An 18694-nucleotide genomic window follows, 5' to 3' on the forward strand; every position below is an offset into this window, starting at 1 on the left:
CAGGAGCTATTTCTCCCCTAGCTCACACAGCATCTTTATCATATCTGCTGTGACCTCATCTGAGCCTGCTGCTTTCCCTGACTTCATTTTCCTTAGTGCTGCTCTTACTTCTTCTAAGCTGGGCTCCTCTTCTACTCTCAGTGTAGGCTGTTTCTGGGGCAGTACCGCTTCTGTGGGGTTTTCTTCATTCAGAAGCTGCTGGAAATACTCCTTCCATCTGCCTTTGATGTCCTGTGGGCTGGTAAGCAGGTTGTTGCTGGAATCCCTTATGAAGGGTGTCTGACTATCTTCTTTATCTTTCTCTCTTTGCCTTGCAACCTGGTATAGTTTCTTTGTGCCCCTTACTGAGTCACTTTCCAGCAGCTGATAGAGTGCATCTGATGCCCTATTCTTTGCTATTGCAACTTCTTTCTTAGCTTCTTTGTTAGCCAACCAGTAGTCCTAGCTTGGTCAGTCTTTTCAATCTCCCACTTCTTCCTGCACTCCTTCTTTCATTTGATTACTTCCTGAACTTCTGCATTCCACCACCAGCTTTTCGGCCACATATCTTCTCTGTAGTCCTAACACATGCTGTTTTTAGGCGCTGCCACTCTTCTTCAACTCCACCTATTTCCTCCTCTTCTTGGGGTGCTAGAGCCCTGAGTAATTCCTTGAACTGCTGTACTTTCTCTCCAGTCAACTTCCAGGTCTTCAGCCTGGCCTCTGTTGACCTTAGAGCCTTCTCTGACCACTGCTTGCAGCTGATTGTGGCAACTACTGGTTTATGCTGTGAACTGACTGTTTCACTGGGGATGACTTTGCAATCATGGATTCTACCCTAGTGCCTTTTCCTTACTAGGAGGAAGTTTACCTGAGTTGCATGTTGGCTACTCTTGTATGTGATCTTGTGACTGTCTCTCTTTCTGAACCATGTGTTGGCTACTATCAAGCCATTTGCCAGACAGAAGTCTAGAATGGCTTCTCCTTCTTTTTTCCTATTGCTCCACCCATGTGGACCCAGGCAGTCCTCATATCCTGTTCTGTCTGTCCCGATATGTGCATTCAAGTCACCCATTATCAACACCAATTCATGTTGTCCTGCTTTATCTAGTAGGTCCTGCAACTGATGTCTGAATGCACTCTTTTCCTCACTATCACAACCCTGCTGTGGGGCATAGGCTGAGATTATGAATACTGTCCTATCATTACACTGGAGTCTGATTGCCATGAGTCTGTCATTAATTCTGATGATATCCCTCACTGACTTCTGAAGCCTCTGTCTCACCACAATTCCTACACCATTTCTAGCCTGTCCACCACCTGAGTAGTAGAGTCTGGATCCCAAGCCAAGTGGCTTTGTTGCACTGCCCTTCCATCTCGTCTCTTGGATACATAGGATGTCCAGCCTCCTCCATATCATCATGTCATCCACTTCTAAGCTGCGTCCTGTCAGTGAACCTACATTAAGTTAGCAATTCTCAGTTCATGTTTGGCAGGTTGGTTGGTTTTATGTCCAGCTTTCACTCAACAGAGCTATCCCAGGTAACCCAGGCTGGACAACTAGACACCGGCCAGCCAGTAGCCTATTGACCCAGGGCTGCTGGGCTTTTATGGCGGGCACACACTGGCCAATAGGGGCACATATACCCCTCCTACCATTAGCATGGGTCCCTGGCGTGGGTCAGAGAGTAGGCTGAGTCCTCAACCCACTTATCACCGGTAACTACCCATGCCCATTTTTTTGGCGACAGTCAACATGACCGAATCACCTAGAGCCATATTTTACATCGTTGAGTGGCTAGCCCTGCCATGGCACGCAGTTTGTGATCCGTGTTCTCCTATCTTGAGGATACTGTGCACCACAATAGATGCCCAAAGCGGTTGGTCAAAATATTAAAAAAAACATCAAAAACTAGGTATGCTATATAGGAACAATTGCTTTCTCTCTCACTCCACTAGGCACACTCTGGCCACTACTTACCTTCTGCCCTCATTATTATACGGAGCCCCTCTCCTAACTAACCTGTCCTGCTCTATCACCTACAAGCTAGAAAACTGCTACAACAAAATTTGCCTCCAACAGCAAAAATTCCACCCATCATTGCCTTACCCAACAATTTCTAAACTGGCTAGAACTCCCAAACTACCTAAACTATCTTCAGCTCATCACTGCACACACACATATTTCATCTGACTAACTGTCCTGCTCTAGCTAACATCCTTCCATCCTACATCCCCAACAGAACTCTCAGATCTGAACATCAAAACCTGATTGCTATCAACAAACCTAAAAGTCCAGTTGGCCAACTTCTCCTCTCTTTCGCTATTGGCAAGGCTTGGAACTGTCTCCCTTCCTCTCTAAGAACAACAGCAAACTCTGAAAATTTCAAAACTCAGCTTTTCAAACATCTGTCCACTAAATGGAAATGTACCTGCCTTCAACCCACATAAAAACTATCCAAGATAATGCCCCCAAGTGCTTCTTCGCTACTCCTAGGTCTCTCTAAAAAAAAAAAAAAAAAAAACTCCCAGTGTATCCTAGCTCTCAGAAAGTCCTAGAGCTATTTATCCCTTAAATCCTTTGTGTAAATATTGTAAATAGATTCATAGTTTAAAATGAGTGCATGCAAAGTGTCTTCCTACTATCTTCTCTAGGCGCGCATATAATGCATTTTCCCAAATTATTCTATAATAGTAGCTTTATAATTGTTTAACCCTTAAGAAAAACCTTAATGAATTTGTTTTGACTATTTGTAATAATGAATGTTCTTATTGTGTAAACTGTTCTGCTCAATGTATCATTTATACTTTTGATATTTCTGTAATTTGTATTTTTGGTGCTTCTCCCCCCGGGCCTCCACTGAAAACGGGTTCTCTGGGCCCAGTGGACCTCCTCGGTAATCAGACTGGAAATAAATAAATAAAACTTTCCTTAGGAATACTACCAAACCCAAATCTGCGTATAAATAGTATTATGGCTGTACTACCTTTTGGCAGAACTTTGTATTGTAATAGTCTGCAAGAAATCTTTTAGGTGATTAGCATAATTCTTTTTTCTGTTTATAGGACTGTAATCTATATAAAATTATATAATATCTGGACAAGCTATTGCCTGCTTATTTGTTTTGAGATGTTCTGCCTAGAATCTTAAATGTTAATTTTTTTCAAATGTTCTCTTTTTATCTTTCATGTCCTAAGTTTATATTTTTATGAGGGCCAGTGTTTGATCATATTTGTGTATGACAAATAGATTCTTTTTTCTATATTATGACCGCTATGACTATACAGTTTAACATTTGATATAGTTGTGTGTGTGTCTGTTTGTGTGTACATTTATGTATATGTAGAGAGGCATAATTGCAGTTGTCCAGGTGTGTGTGTGTGTGTGTGTGTGTGTGTGTGTTTGTCTGCATGTGCCTCTGTGTGCGAGGAGGGCGTGACTTTAGCAGTCTGGATGACTGCATGTGTGAGTATATGTGTGTGTGTGTGTGTGTGTGTGTGTGTGTGTGTGTGTGTGTGTGTGTGTGTGTGTGTAGGAGCATAACTGCAGCTGTACAGATAACGGCTAACTTACTTGCATGTATGTACATGTGAGTGTGTGTGTGTGTGTGTGTGTGTGTGTGTGTGTGTGTGTGTGTGTGTGTGTGTGTGTGTGTGTGTGTGTGTGTACATCTGTAGGTGTGTGTGCTAGTACATCAAATGGGTATCTGTAACTGTACAGTGTGTGTGTGTGTGTGTGTTTGTGTGTGTGTATGGGTATCTGTAACTATACAATGTGTGTGTGTGTGCGTGCGCGCGCACGCGCGTGTGTGTGCAGGTCTGTGTGCTAGTACATCAAATGGGTATCTGTAACTGTACAATGTCTTGTGTGTGTGTGTGTGTGTGTGTGTGTGTGTGTGTGTGTGTGTGTGTGTGTGTGTGTGTGCGTGTATGCATTTGTGTACATTTGTAGGTGCCTATGCTAGTACATCAGATGGGTATCTGTAAGTGTACAATGTTCATTTCAGAGATAATGATTTGCTGTTAGTCTCTGTATAGCTTTATCATGACTCTGAATTGTATTTTATCACAGTAAAGCTACTGGGCACTGTTGCATTGCCCAAATAGTGCTGGTGGTGGTAATTTATATGAATCTCAGCCTGCATGTATTGAGGCACTATGCACAAAATTGCACACAGACTGTAGAAAGATTTTGATGTGGTACTTCCTGTGTCACTGCAGGGCCTACAAGTGTACTTGTGGTTTGAAACTAAGCTTTCCATTGTGATTTAATAGATGTGGGGATAAAGTTGGTACAATGTGATTATGATCATTATTCATGATCTTTTAGTATGTTGGGTGAATTCAGGGTATGAAGTACGTGCAACCCTCCCTTGCACCCAGTTCTTGATGTTTTTGAAAAAATATGCGAATTGGATTTGAGGAACATAGGATTATTTGGGAAAACTTCCACGAAATCCAATATTACTCAAGAGGAATGGAGTTTGTTGGATGAAGTAAAAATGATGGGGGAGGGTCTGCGTTATGAAAGCAGATAAGGGGGGAGGTTTGGTCTTTTTTGATACAACTGATTATAATGAAAGGATGAATAGGATGTTGACCACAGACACCTATGAACAAGTGTTTTTAAATGAGGTCAACCAGGCCTATAGGCATATCAAAATTTATGTGAATGATCTGTTCATTGAAAACCATGTTGATTTAGTGACTTGTAATTACCTCACCATGCCAGCCCCAAGAATCCCAGTTATATTTGGGATACCGAAGATCCATAAAGATTTGGATAACCCCTCGTCGTGCCCTATTGGTGATGGGCAGAATTCAGCAACATACCCCCTAGAAAAATTTGTTGATGGTATTCTGAAGAAATATGTGGAAAAGAAACCTTATGTCTGTAAGGACTCCTGGACCTTTCTTGAGAATATTCACAGGCTGGCCTATGAAGCAGATTTCCACTTTGCTGCCATTGATGTTAAAGATCTGTACACGGTTATTCCCCGTGAAGTGGGAAATGAATGGGTTAGCCTGTTGTTGCTCAAGAGAGGAGCATTGTAGTCTGAAATAGCTTTAGTGCAGGAATTATTGGACATTATTTTATCCAATAATTGTTTTTTATTTAATGGTGATTACTACTTGCAAACTAGGGGAGTAGCTATGGGGTCACCAGTTGGAGCCAGCTTAGCTAACCTCATTATGGCATATTGGGAGGACAAATTTATTCACAATGAGGCTAAGGTTTATCAGGGTGAAATTTATTACTACACCAGGTTCCTTGACGATATATTTATAATATTTAAAGGAAATCAGTTAATCTTTGAGGAATTTATGGAATATTGTAATAACTTTACTACTTTTCTTTTTTTATGTATGTATTCAATGATGAAGTGATATCATTCTTGGATGTGAAATTAAGTAAGGATAGAGCTAAAGCATGTTATAGAGCAAAAATCCATCGTAAGGATACATATTCTAATGCACTACTACATTTTAGTAGTGTACACCCAGGACACCAAAAAAGAGCGGTGGTAAAAGGCCAAATGGTCAGAGCTGCACGTATGTGCACTTTTGAGACTGACCTTTTGACCGAATGTGATTTATTGGTTCAAATGTTTAAAAAGAGGGGGTACCCTAGTGATTTACTTTATGAATTGGCCCATGAAGTTACTAATAAGAGAACCATGAGCCACTTTAAAACAATCCTTGGTCCCCCAGATGAGGTGAATAACCAAAACTTGGGGCAGGCCCAAGACAATGTTGTAAATAGGCAGGATGTAAGTAACTATCCCCATTCATTTATTACCACCTTTAGTGCCAATTCTGGGCTCATTGAACATGTTTTAAGGAAAAATTGGGATATTATAAAAGCTGATGAAAGGTTGGAAAAGCTTGGGTCTGTACCACAGATAGTTTTCAGATGGGCAAAAAACTTTAAAAATTTACTTGAAGCCAGGTTGGCTCTCCCGGTTAGGATGCCCGGAATGTACAAGTGTTAGGCTTGCACGTATTGTAAATATATGTGTACAGGTGATAAATACAACATATTAAAGACTAACTATTTTTGTAGGGTGAGATTAAATTGTAATTTAACCAGGGTTGTCTATTTGGCGCAGTGCCAGTCTTGCAGTGGTTTTTATATAGGTAAAACCTAGCACAAACTGAGGGAGAGGGTATATAAACACATCTACAATATTCGAAAAGGGAAAATCGAAAATGATCTGGCTAAACATGTGAATGACAACCTGGGACATTCGTTCATGTTTAGGGCCATTGACCAAATTGCTTATGACATCAGGGGGGGTCCACTAAGCGTGGAATTGGAGGTCCGAGAATTAACTGGCAGATAAAAACAAGGGCATACATAAAACCAGGTTTGAATAATGTATGCTCTATAGCTAGTGTATTAAGGATGAAAAGTTTTCAAAGATAACACCCCTCCCCCTTTTTTGTTAATTTTGATTTTTATCCCTGTCTGTTTGTTTCCATTGTAAAACAATTTTGCTTCAACTGAAAACATTTTATGTGTATATATGCAGATTTTTTACATATATATATATATATATATATATATATATATGTTTTTAATGTATTTACACATATACTTTTAGAGACTCAAGTGGTACTAACGTAATCCGTTTATGAATCATTGAGACAAAAGGTGTACTTTATTGTGTATATGCTTTTAAGATAACTAGAGGAGCTTGTCGTGTGACTTTTATGTGGGGTTATTTAAACTAACTTTTTTTGGATGGTTGTTTCAAAGTGGAATAAACTTGACGAAAGCACTCATTTTTTTTACTGGAAGGATTCGGTGTCTGCTTTTTTTGTTTGTTTCTTATGAGGTTGACATGATGGTTAAAGTTAAGCAATGAAAAAATGAGTAGAACCAAGACAAATTCCAGGGTAAAAAAACACATTTTAATTCAATATAATAAGGAAGAAAAACAAGGTTAGCAATTTCATGATCATTGAGACCACTTCATCAGACCAACAGCACAAATACACATAACACAATATTTAAAAAGAACATCTTATCTATGCATAAAAAGCATCCAATCAATAAAGATGTTAAAGCAGTGATTGAAAGATACCCATTCACTTAGTCCAATCAACATGGACAACTGACATTCATTTAGATACACTTTCTTCATCCAACCAAGGATAAGCATCATATTCAATAAGCCTATCAAAAACCTTAAAATGACTTCTAAGGTGTTCTTCTAGATACAAAAGAATCCATCTAATGCATAAATAATAAAAAAAATTAAAAAATCAGTTGATAACCTAACATCTAAAAATATTTAATATTGATAGAAATTGATCATCACTAAACATAAAAGTTACTACCGGAATATTAAAATAAAACTTCCCTATTTGCTAGGATGTTCCTCATTCATCCTATCAGAAACACTTAGCATAAAATCCCATATGCAGATCAATCAGCCTATCAAAAATCAGTAAGAGTGGACAGACTAATCAGGGTAAGATCTCCACTCATCAAGATAAACTCCGAACTTCAACCATAAAACTTTAGTTAAATTGATGTTACAAAACAAAATCTAATATGGACCTAGGTGTATGATCTACTAAAAAATTAATAACATTCTAAACTCAGTTGATATCCACTACAATATCAGACCAATCGCGAAACCGGGACAGGTGATCAAATTAACCCATTTCATTAAAGTCACTAATATTTCAAGCCCCTAGCTTTTAGGAATAAAAGCAAAAACAAAGACATTATGGTCACCAAAATCGGCTTTTAGGAAAATGATAAGTCCACGAGTGAGTAAATTCCAAATTTTGACCTCTCTTTAATAGACAAACAATAAAATAACAAAACAAATAAAATAAGAGTCCCTTAATGTCCACATGATAAGCACTTTTGATAAAAATCTTCCTCAGATCCTGATTTAAAAATGGGACTAACTTTCATTTTTAAAAAGATGTTCCTCTATGTTGCTAGCCAATCTATGCACAGAATAAATAGCTACCAGCCAATCCATCGTATTACTACACTGCCTCATTTACATATACAAAAACGAGTACTTCCATTTCCCGTCTTTTACATTGAAACTCATAATATGCAAATAAGGTGCATTCGCATCTAATCACAAATGTGAAAAGATACAAACGCTGTTAATTGGCGATGGTTCATCTGTCTTGCTTACTCATAACCATCACTTACAGCCTCTTTTGTTAATGTACAAAAACAAGTACTTTCATTTCCCACCTTTTTCATTATGACTCATAATATGCAAATAAGGTGCATTCTCATCCAATCACAAATGTGGAAAAATACAAACATTAATAATTGGCAATGGCTCATCTATTTTCCTTACCCACAACCATCACTTACAGCCTCTTTCCTTTGTATAGATGCCTTATGTTTAAAAACTTTTAAAAACAGACTATATCGGAAGAGCTGCTTGAAAGTCATCCATTGTATTTGAATCCAAAAAGTACATAATGCCGGTCACTTCGGTTCAAGCATATACTAATGGGCTGCATCCCAGGCTGTTATTACAAAGCAATATATCAAGTGTATAAGGACTGGGAATAACCAAAAAATAATACATCCATTCTCTCTATATATAAAAATATTTGTATCGGCCGGCTTGGTATCCAGTCCAATTCATTAGTATACATAAAGCCGATCGCTTCAGCTTGTATAAAAGACATCAGCCTGTCTTCACTATCTCAGAGATATACGAATTCATAAACTATGAAATGTAACCTTAGATCAAACATGATGGCATTTTTAATAAAGGTAGCACAACTCGATGTTTAAAAACACCATTAATAGCAAATGCCAATCTATCCAGGCAGTCAGTTTACCGTGCTGTTATAAGGCTAAAAATGGATGACATATGGACACATATTAGAATAGATCAAAATGTCTTCACTGTTCTGATGACCTAGTAATTTATGTGAGCACGGTCTAATGTCACGCTTAACAATATTATTCTTAACAATGACACGCTCGATGTTTAAAAACACTGTTGGTAACAAATATCAATTTATCCAAGTAACCAAGTAGCCAAATTACTATATGGTTGTTATAATTTGGAATAATTAGAATATAAGTGTATCTTATTTGTAACAAGGCAACTTTGCTCCTATACAAGAGTCAACAGCCATGCGTTGTCATAAGTAGCAAAACTTTCAAATAACTCAACATTGCCTCGCTTTCTATAGGGACTTCTAAGTATATATCAATCTGGCACATGTAGATCTTGCAGCTTGATAGACATGCTGTTATACATAACTAATAGACATCAAACAGGATTTCTTTTAAAATAGAATTAATAATAAGATGAAATAGCTTCTCTTTTAATATCGAATTCTCAACATAGATGCTTATAACACGTTTCTTGAGTGTATACTTGCTTTCTTTATACATGGTCTCTTGAGTTTCAAAACTGGTTTTAGAGAAACAATGCTGTTTAAACCTGGAGGTTGATCAGCCCTCAGATTGATTATCCATTTTGTTTCTCTTAACTCAGTTAAGTTCTTGATATCACCTCTCCTTAGTCCGACAAAAATGTTTTCAATCACTTTATACATAAAGGTATGTCCTCTATTCATGTCAACACGACAGGCTAGTGCATTATGCATATCTTTATTAGTGATATCCCTTTGATGTCTTTGTATTCTTTTTTTGAGCAATTGGTTAGTTTTTCCTATGTAGAAAGATGAACAATTTCTACAAGTTGATAAATAGACAACATTACAAGTTTTACATGTCGCCTTAGCATTGAAAATACACTCTCTACCAGTGACAAACTGAAGTGATCGGCTTTATGTATACTAATGAATTGGACTAGATACCAAGCCGGCCGATACAAATATTTTTATATATATAGAAAATGGATGTATTATTTTTTGGTTATTCCCAGTCCTTATAGACTTGATATCCTGCTTTGTAATTACAGACTGGGATGCAGCCCATTAGTATATGCTTGAACCGAAGTGACCGGCATTATGTACTTTTTGGATTCAATTATAATGGATGACTTTCAAGCAGCTCTTCCCATATAGTCTGTTTTTAAACATTTTTAAACATAAGGCATCTATACTAAGGAAAGAGGCTGTAAGTGATGGTTGTGGGTAAAGAAAATAGATGAGCCATTGTCAATTATTAGTGTTTGTATTTTTCCACATTTGTGATTGGATGAGAATGCACCTTATCTGCATATTATGAGTCGTAAAGAAAAAGGTGGGAAATGAAAGTACTTGTTTTTGTACATTAACGAAAGAGGCTGTAAGTGATGGTTGTGAGTAAGCAAGACAGATGAACCATCGCCAATTAACACCGTTTGTATCTTTTCACATTTGGGATTAGATGAGAATGCACCTTATTTGCATATTATGAGTTTCAATGAAAAAGGCGGGAAACGGAAGTACTTGTTTTTGTATATGTAAATGAGGCAGTGAAGTAATACTATGGATTGGCTGGTAGCTATTTATTCTGTGCATAGATTGGCTAGCAACATCGAGGAACATCTTTTTAAAAATGAAAGTCCCATTTTTAAATCACGATCTGAGGAAGATTTTTATCAAAAGCTCTTATCGTGTGGACATTAAGGGATTCTTATTTTATTTGTTTTGTTATTTTATTGTTTGTCTATTAAAGAGAGGTCGAAGTTTGGAATTTACTCACTCGTGGACTTATCATTTTCCTAAAAGCTGCTTTTAGTGACCATACTGTCTTTGTTTTTGCTTTTATTTACTTTTTGAGGCAGTTCACCATAGCGCAGGGGGAATTTTTGTTTTTTACTAGCTTTTAGGAATGGTTTTAATGGTAACCTTTCATTCAAAACAGATCTATTACCACCTGTAACATGATGTTCTATAACAATATAATAACAGCTATGAATGAAAAATTGTGCTGTGATGTAATTTATATAGATTTTAACTTCAGCATTTGACAGGGTCATACACAAAACACTGATCAATACAGTAGTGCAACTAGATATTGATGTACTCTAGATAAGAAGGATAGCTGCATGGCTTACAAATAGGACATGCCAAGTATCATACAACAACTAGACAGATGAAATCCTTGATTATAGTCAGTGTCCCACAGGGCTCTGTCCTAAGCCTTTAGTTGTTTAGATTGTATCTTTCAGATTTAACTTTTTCATCTGAGGTGTTCTACAGTCTATATGTAGACAACTTGAAATTGGGTAAACTGACTACATGTGTTACAAATAAGGCATGTCTGAAAAATAACTTGACCAAATTAACCATTTGGGCACAGGAGAATAATATGCTGATAAATACATCAAAACTAAGCATATGAGATTTGGGAGACATAAATTGAAATGTGAATGTTTAATACAGCACACAGTGATTGACTCTGTAGACTCATTTAAGGACCTGGGTGTATGGGTAGATTCAGGTATGAGTTTTTCTAATCATATCAACCAATTGATTAATGATAGTTATAGAACTATAGGCTGTACAAAATATTTATAAAGTCTAGGAAATCAAAAATAATGAAGTCATTGTTTCTTAGTTACATTAAATTCAAACTTGAGTATCGGATAACAATATGGAAACTCTATACAAAAACAAACATGAGTAAACTGGAAAGAGTACAGCAGAAATATACCAAGGGCATCCATGGATGTGAAAATTTAAGTTATTATGAAAGACTAAAATATCTGAACTTGTACAGTGTCTCTTGCAGATATCTAACAAGAGATCTTATTCAGGTATATAGGACATTTAGAGACAACTATCTCTGGGAATATTTGGGGTTATCAAAAAGTACTAGAGAATCATCAGACTCCCCATTGTAGAAGATTCTATAGGCATGAGAAGTGTACTAATTAGTTCTTTGGCAGAGTAGCTGATGCATGGAATCTTCTTGGGCTAGGCTTATATAGGCTTCAGGGCCATTAGCCTAGTACACACCTATGAACCTATGAACTACCAAATTATATTTATTTTTATTTATTTTACATTTGTTAACTGATGTGGTCCGACTGGACGAGGTCCATTTACAGCGGAGGCAAGGGGAGAAAAGCTCCACTTAATTAATACAACAAATAATGACATTTTACATAATGTAAAAAACATTATTATACTAGCAGTATTTTGTGAAAAAGAAACAGTAAAAAAAAATTATTATCAGCAATAATTACATATGTATATTTTGTTAGTCATGAAAAATACGGACAGAGATCACAACAAAATTACTGTATGTCAAGGGATACCATTTGTTACAACCATGCTTGCTGAGGGCCTGAAATAGGAGAGAAAAGAGAAGGATCGAGGTAGCATATTTTAGGATTATGCAACACATGAACAGAACCAAGAGCTTATAAGATGAGCCTTAAGGGATTTTTTGAATTGTGTGGTATTTGATGCAGAAGTCACGGGGGGGGGGGGTCTTCCAACTTTTTGCTCTACTGTGTGAAAATAGAACTTACCTGCTGTGTTGTTGGCTGAAGAGATAGAGAGGAGTGATTTGTTGGCAGATCGGAGTGGACGATTTGGTGTATAGTTAGTAATTGCCTTAGAGCTGGAGTTTTGTCAGGATGTTTTAGGTTGTTATATGCTATGACTAGTTGGTGATAGGTTAATAACTGTGGGAGTTCAAGCCACTGAAGTTGCCTAAGAGGTATAAAATGATGGGTTCTAAAGGGGGAATTTTTAGCAAACTTGGCGATTTTGTTATAACAAGACTCAACTTTGTCTAGGTCAGATTTTCTAACATAAGTCAGAATTGGTGTTGCATACATTAGTGTGAAAAGAAGGTGGGTTTGAGCTAGGGTGACCTGAGCCTGATCTGATAGAAAGTTTTTATGTCTGTATAGGGAACCCATTTTTTTGTGCACCTTTTTAATAGTTTGAGAGATATTGATGTCAGAGTGGAGGTTGTTATCTATTTTGAAGCCAAGGAGCTTGGTGTGGAGAGAGGGAGAAATGACAGTTCCGTTCTTGGAGGAGATAGAGAAGGAGAGTGGAGAGGTTTTTGATTTGTTTGGGGTAAATAGAAGTAATTTAGTTTTGTTGGGATTTAAGATAAGTTGAATATTTGTGATCCACCTTTCAACTGAGGCAAAAGATTCTTGGGTGAGGTGCTGTAGGGTGGTAAGAGATGGGGCTGAGCAGATTAGGGTGGAATCGTCTGCATACTGTATGAGTGGGGCCTGCAGGGTAGAGGTATGCAGATTATTGGTGAAGATAGAAAAGAGAAGTGGACCCAGTATGGAACCTTGAGGTACACCAATGGTGGTTGGGATTAAAGGTGATAAAACTCCTTGCCACTGGACAGCTTGTTGTCTGTCTGATAGATAGCAAGTACTGGTTTTGATGTTTTTAAGTACAGCCTGGACACTTATTACAGGAACAAAAGTTTTGGTATATTGATAACTAGAAGGGCATTAATGCCCGTGCTTGAAATATTTGTATGTATGTATGTATTCAGGCCTTTCCCTTTATCAGCTCTCAGTCTTATTATCCATCTAGCTTCAGCTATCATGGTATTATTCCTAATTTCACCTCACCTTAAACTCATAAATCCAACTTCTAAAACCATAAACTTAAAAACATGTGCCCCATTATTCTCAGCTACATGTTTAGACAATGCATTGTTTGTAGCTCTAGTTCTAATATTATATAAATGTTCCTTGATATGGTCCCTAAGTGGTGTGTCCATTTTACCTACGTAACAAAAGCTACATGCTTGACATATCACTAGGTAAACCATGTGGCAAGTAACACAATCAGTTGTAGCCATGGTTCTAAACAGCTGTCCAGAATTAGGGTTCAGAAATTCAACTTCTTTGCAGATGCCATTACAATTATTGCCTGCTGGACATGGTTTTGTACCTGCATTCTTCATATTCTTAATTTTATAACTATTTTTGTTTTCAGATAACATAGCATCCCTTTGATGTTCTTTTTGTTTTTAAAGAAATGGGCTCTAGCTATATCCTCCCTTAATAATATAATTTGCTCAAAGGTTCCATCAATTTTAGAAGCTTTATATCTTCTCCCTTCAAATTTAGTCATTAAATCACTAATTTCTTTATTAAATTCTTCTGATGCATTGATCCTGGAGGCTCTCATATGCTGCCCCTTCAGGACATTCAGGAAGATGTGCTGACGATGCATACTCAGCTTATGCAGATAATTATTTCTATAGCAGGGTTTCCTATAGGTACCAGTAACAATATTAGCTTCACTCATTCTAGTAATGGCTATATTGATGAAATTACATTTCATTGGTGGAATAACCAAATGTAATCTTCAGAAAAGGGTGGACTTATCCAAAAACTCATGGAACTTCAACAGTCCATTCTCATCACCTCTCCATACAAAGAATAAGTTATTGACAAAACATCAATAAAATAAAATATCACCTGCATATTGTAAGTCTCCTAACACATACCTCCCTTCCCAGTAAGCCATAACCATATTTGTGTAGCTGTTTGCACTCGAAGTGCCCATAGCTACACCATCATTCTATAAAAAATGTTATTTTTAAGTACAATTTCCATAAATAAACACAATAAATTTGCTGCCATATTCACCATGATCTGTCAAATAACACTTCATTACTTCTAATCCATACTGATTAGGAACTTTTGTAAATAGTGACTGAACATCCATTGTAACCAATAAATAGGATGCATCCAATGGATATTGTAAAGTAAAATCATACAGATCATGTAAAAAATGCTTAGAATCTTTTAAAATAAACATGTTTTTATTTAAAATGGGATGCAGATATTTCTCAACTGTGCACCATTTTCTACCAGCTACTATAGGCTGAAAAGGTGGTTTGAACACATCTTTGTGAATTATTGGTAGTCCTTGAGTAATGGGTATAAGGGGTTGTTCGACTTTCATGAAATTGTATAAATCAAGGTTGATTAACTACTTAATAAACAATCATTCAGAACTTCTGAAATTGTATCCACCATTCTTGTTATATCATTTAAACTAATGCATGTATATGTAATAGTGTTATTAAACATGGAATGCATTGTATTAGAATAGTAGTCCCTATCCATTATGACTATTCGGCCGTTTTTATCACCTGGCCTAATTACTATACTACAATTGTTTTCCAATTGATGCAGCACATTCCATTCATCTTTCATTAAATTATTAAACACTTTCCCATATTTTTTATCCTCGAAGAGTTTATAAAAATCATTCTCGTACAATTTACCAAAAACATCTAAAACAGAAGGAATAACGGGAGTAAAGCAGCTTGGTCTCCTAAAAGAATGTGGAATATTTGATGTTTCTGTTTCACCAAACATCCATTTCAAATTGACATTCTAAAAAATAATTTCAAATCTACAATAGTATCTGTTAATATGGCTGTTTGTGTCGGAATAAAGGATAAGCCCTTCTCTAGTACTAATACCTCAGATTTCGAAATAGTCCTAGAGGAAAGATTCTATATCAAGGATCTTCCTTCTGCATCCACATCTTCTTCAATGTTCTGTTGTTTTCTACATCTAACTGAGTTTTTTGCGTCATTCTGCCTCAACTGCGAGAACTTCTGTTGGTTCTGATGTACACCTGATTGATGGGTACAGGGAACATTGGAAAAACCTGCCCTGCAGAGTTGACATGATCAGGTACAGTTTTCCTTCTCATAGCACATTCTGTCTGAGATAAATTCTTCATGGGTTTTGAATTATTCTTTCTTCTCACAATGGGCTGTTTAGAATCAGGTGTCTCTGTGCCTGTAATGAGCTTATTTAGTGGTTCAGAGGATTTATTGATTTGTTTCTGCAACTGGTTAGTACCAGGTCCAGGATATTTTCACCTCTTGTGGGAGTGTCAACCAGCTGATCCAATACATTGGTACTGACCAAGTCAAGGAATCTCTGGGCATTCGTGTTTGAGCTAAAATGGGTCTTCTGCTCTATGGTTGGGTAGTTAAAGTTGCCCAGGATCAGGGTAGATGATTAAATCTTGATGAATTCCAGTAAGTCCAGATAGGTGGACTTACTGGAATCCATCAAGTCCAGATAGGTGGACTGGGCCTCCTAAGTCATAATTGGGGGTCTGTAGCTAGCTATGATTTGAATAGGTGTTTTATCAATAGTTAACTGCACCTGGAGTGTCTTCTGTGTGTCATACTGTTTGACTAGCTTGGAGGTGTGTATGTCTTTGATAAATATTGAAACTCCACCTCCTTTGGCTTTGTAGCCAATGTTTCGGGTCTGAAAGTATAGTAAGACAAGTAACCTGGTAAGCCAGGGGTGCTTTCCGCAGCTTTGGAATTGGTTTCAGTGACTGCACAAATGTCAGCATCTTCCATGGTGAGGAATACTTGCAATGAGTGCAGTTTCATGTTAAGACTCCTAGCATTTAGCAGCATGGAATTTTTTGTTAAGAGTTTATGATAGGATGAATGAGGAATAGTGAATAGGGAAGTTTTATTTTATTATTCCCGCAGTAACTTTTATATTTAATGATGAGTAATTTTTATTAATATCAAAGGTTGCAGATTATTTTTTTATTTATTTTTTTATTGTTTATGTATTAGAAGGATTCATTGGCATTAAGAAGAATACCTTAGAAATCATTTTAAGGTTTGTGAAAGGCTTATTGAATCTGATCCTTATCCATGGTTGCACAAAGAAAGTATATTTAAATGAATGTCAGTCATCCATTTTGATTGGCCTAAGTGAATGAGTGTCTTTTAATCACTGATTTAACATCTTTATTTATTGGATGCTTTTTATGCACAGATGATTTTGATAAAGATGTTCTTTTTAAATATTGAGTTTTGTGTATATGTGTTAATGGTCTGATGAAGCGGTCTCAGTGATCATGAAAACACTAATCTTGTTTCTCCAACTTTTTAAATTTAATTAAAATGTGATTTTTTATCCTGGAACATGCCTTGAATCTACTCATTGCTTTTTGTTGCTTAGGTTTATCTTTTGAGTGAACCAATTATCCTTAGAGTCTGCATAACAGTTAAAGAATTTACATCACAGATGCAAGGTATAGGTTTGATTCTAACCTTTGGTCACATTGTCTGGTCACTGGTTGGGTGTATAACAGTCTGCAGACTTGATGTGCCTAGTATTATCTATGTTTAGTATAGGTAACCTACCTAGATACTGACAAGGTATTTCAGATCTTACCTGTAATCATTCGGTGAAAAAAATGGAACCCTGGGTAAGGCAAAGGTTAAGCAGATGAAAACAGAATCAAATCAGATGAAAAGAATATGTTAATGGGCCACACAGGAAACAATACTGGAGCAACTCTATTCAGTGTTTTTATAAGTGACACTACTGAATATCTTTATTAATGAATATCTTTATTAATTAACTTAATGGGTAAGCAGAACTAAGGCATCTTTCTCAGGCTCAACCCTGACGAAAGGCAGTCATCAAGCACTGAAACTACAAGTTCAAAGTGTGCTACTTAAATAATTACTTATGTGTCCCTTTCTAAGATACTGGCATTTTAAACAAGCAGATAAGAAATCAGAGCTTTCAATAAGTTCTCATCCTATATTGTATACTAACTGACAGAAAAGCTATTATATTGTACTGTAAGGGTTAAGGTATTTTATTGTCGTATTCATTTTTGTAGTCCTTAACATCTGGACATATAACATGCACTGCCAGTGCACTGACTGTTCATTCTTCATCTTAGCTGGTTGCAGCAGTGAAAAGCCATCATCCACATGGGTCAGGTTTTAATATATCCACCAAACTTATACATATGAACAATTCAGAGCACGGCAAAGAATTAGTATAAAGTGTATGCTTCATCATTCATGCCAGCAGCCCAGCAGCTTTTCTAAAATGACAGCCCTGCCCTTGACCCCAAGAAATTGGTACTTCCTGCTAGTTTTCTTGCTCTCCATGGAGCAGTCACATAGAAAGGCAAGCATACTTAAGATGCATGCACATAGACACATACACACACACACACACACACACACACACACACACACACACACGCATGTGCGCACAGACTCCCATCATAATGTGTGAGCCTAACTAGGGCAACTCATTTCTCACTCATTCTTAACTATTCTAGCACTCAGTTTACTGTTAAAACCTGGGCCACCATATTATAGGTCAGGACTTTGTCCTTCCAGGCTACAGAGCTGACTTGATAACAATGTAAGATGAGGTATGAAAAAGAGTGCATGTTAAACTAAATCTGGTATATTACCTAATCAATCACAACAGAATCAAAGTTCATTAATAAAGAGTTATAAGTGCTGGTAATGGCAAGGTGGTAACTGACTATCTTAAGTTTGTGAGGCTGGTGGAGATAATTGGTCAGAAACGTTGGAATACAGACTTGTCTAGTAAGAAAGATATGCAGTGTTACATATATGAACAATAAATTAAGGTATATAAAGCATTTATTTCCATTACATTAAGGCAGTGTAATTCTAGAAGTATGTTGCCACTAATGGATCTAATCGCTGGGATAGTATAACATTTCAAGTGGATTAATATCATGTTGCAAAGTTTCACTTGTTTATGTAGTTGCTTGTTTATTTATTGAATCTGTCATCAAACCATACATTTTCTTCTTGTCTTGCTTGCTCACTTGAAGTTATTCTATTTTTTTCAATACTTGAGTGATAAATGTTATGGTCTAGCATTATATCCAGAACAGTTTCTTTGCCTTATGCCCATTCAGTGCTTACATAGGTTCTGGCCGTCCCATGTCCCTAATTTTGATAAAGTAGGTAACT

The 18694-nt window shown here is 36.8% G+C and overlaps 1 protein-coding gene across 1 annotated transcript in view; it reads left to right on the plus strand.

Annotated features, from left to right (window-relative positions):
• LOC122805841 (extracellular calcium-sensing receptor-like) overlaps window positions 1–18694 on the plus strand; it is a 187662-nt gene that overhangs the window by 152253 nt on the left and 16715 nt on the right. The gene's annotated exons all lie outside the window — the stretch shown is intronic.

This window comes from Protopterus annectens, chromosome 7.part0, assembly GCF_019279795.1.
Source record: "Protopterus annectens isolate FY-2018-M chromosome 7.part0, PAN1.0, whole genome shotgun sequence".
Lineage (NCBI taxonomy): Eukaryota > Metazoa > Chordata > Ceratodontiformes > Protopteridae > Protopterus > Protopterus annectens.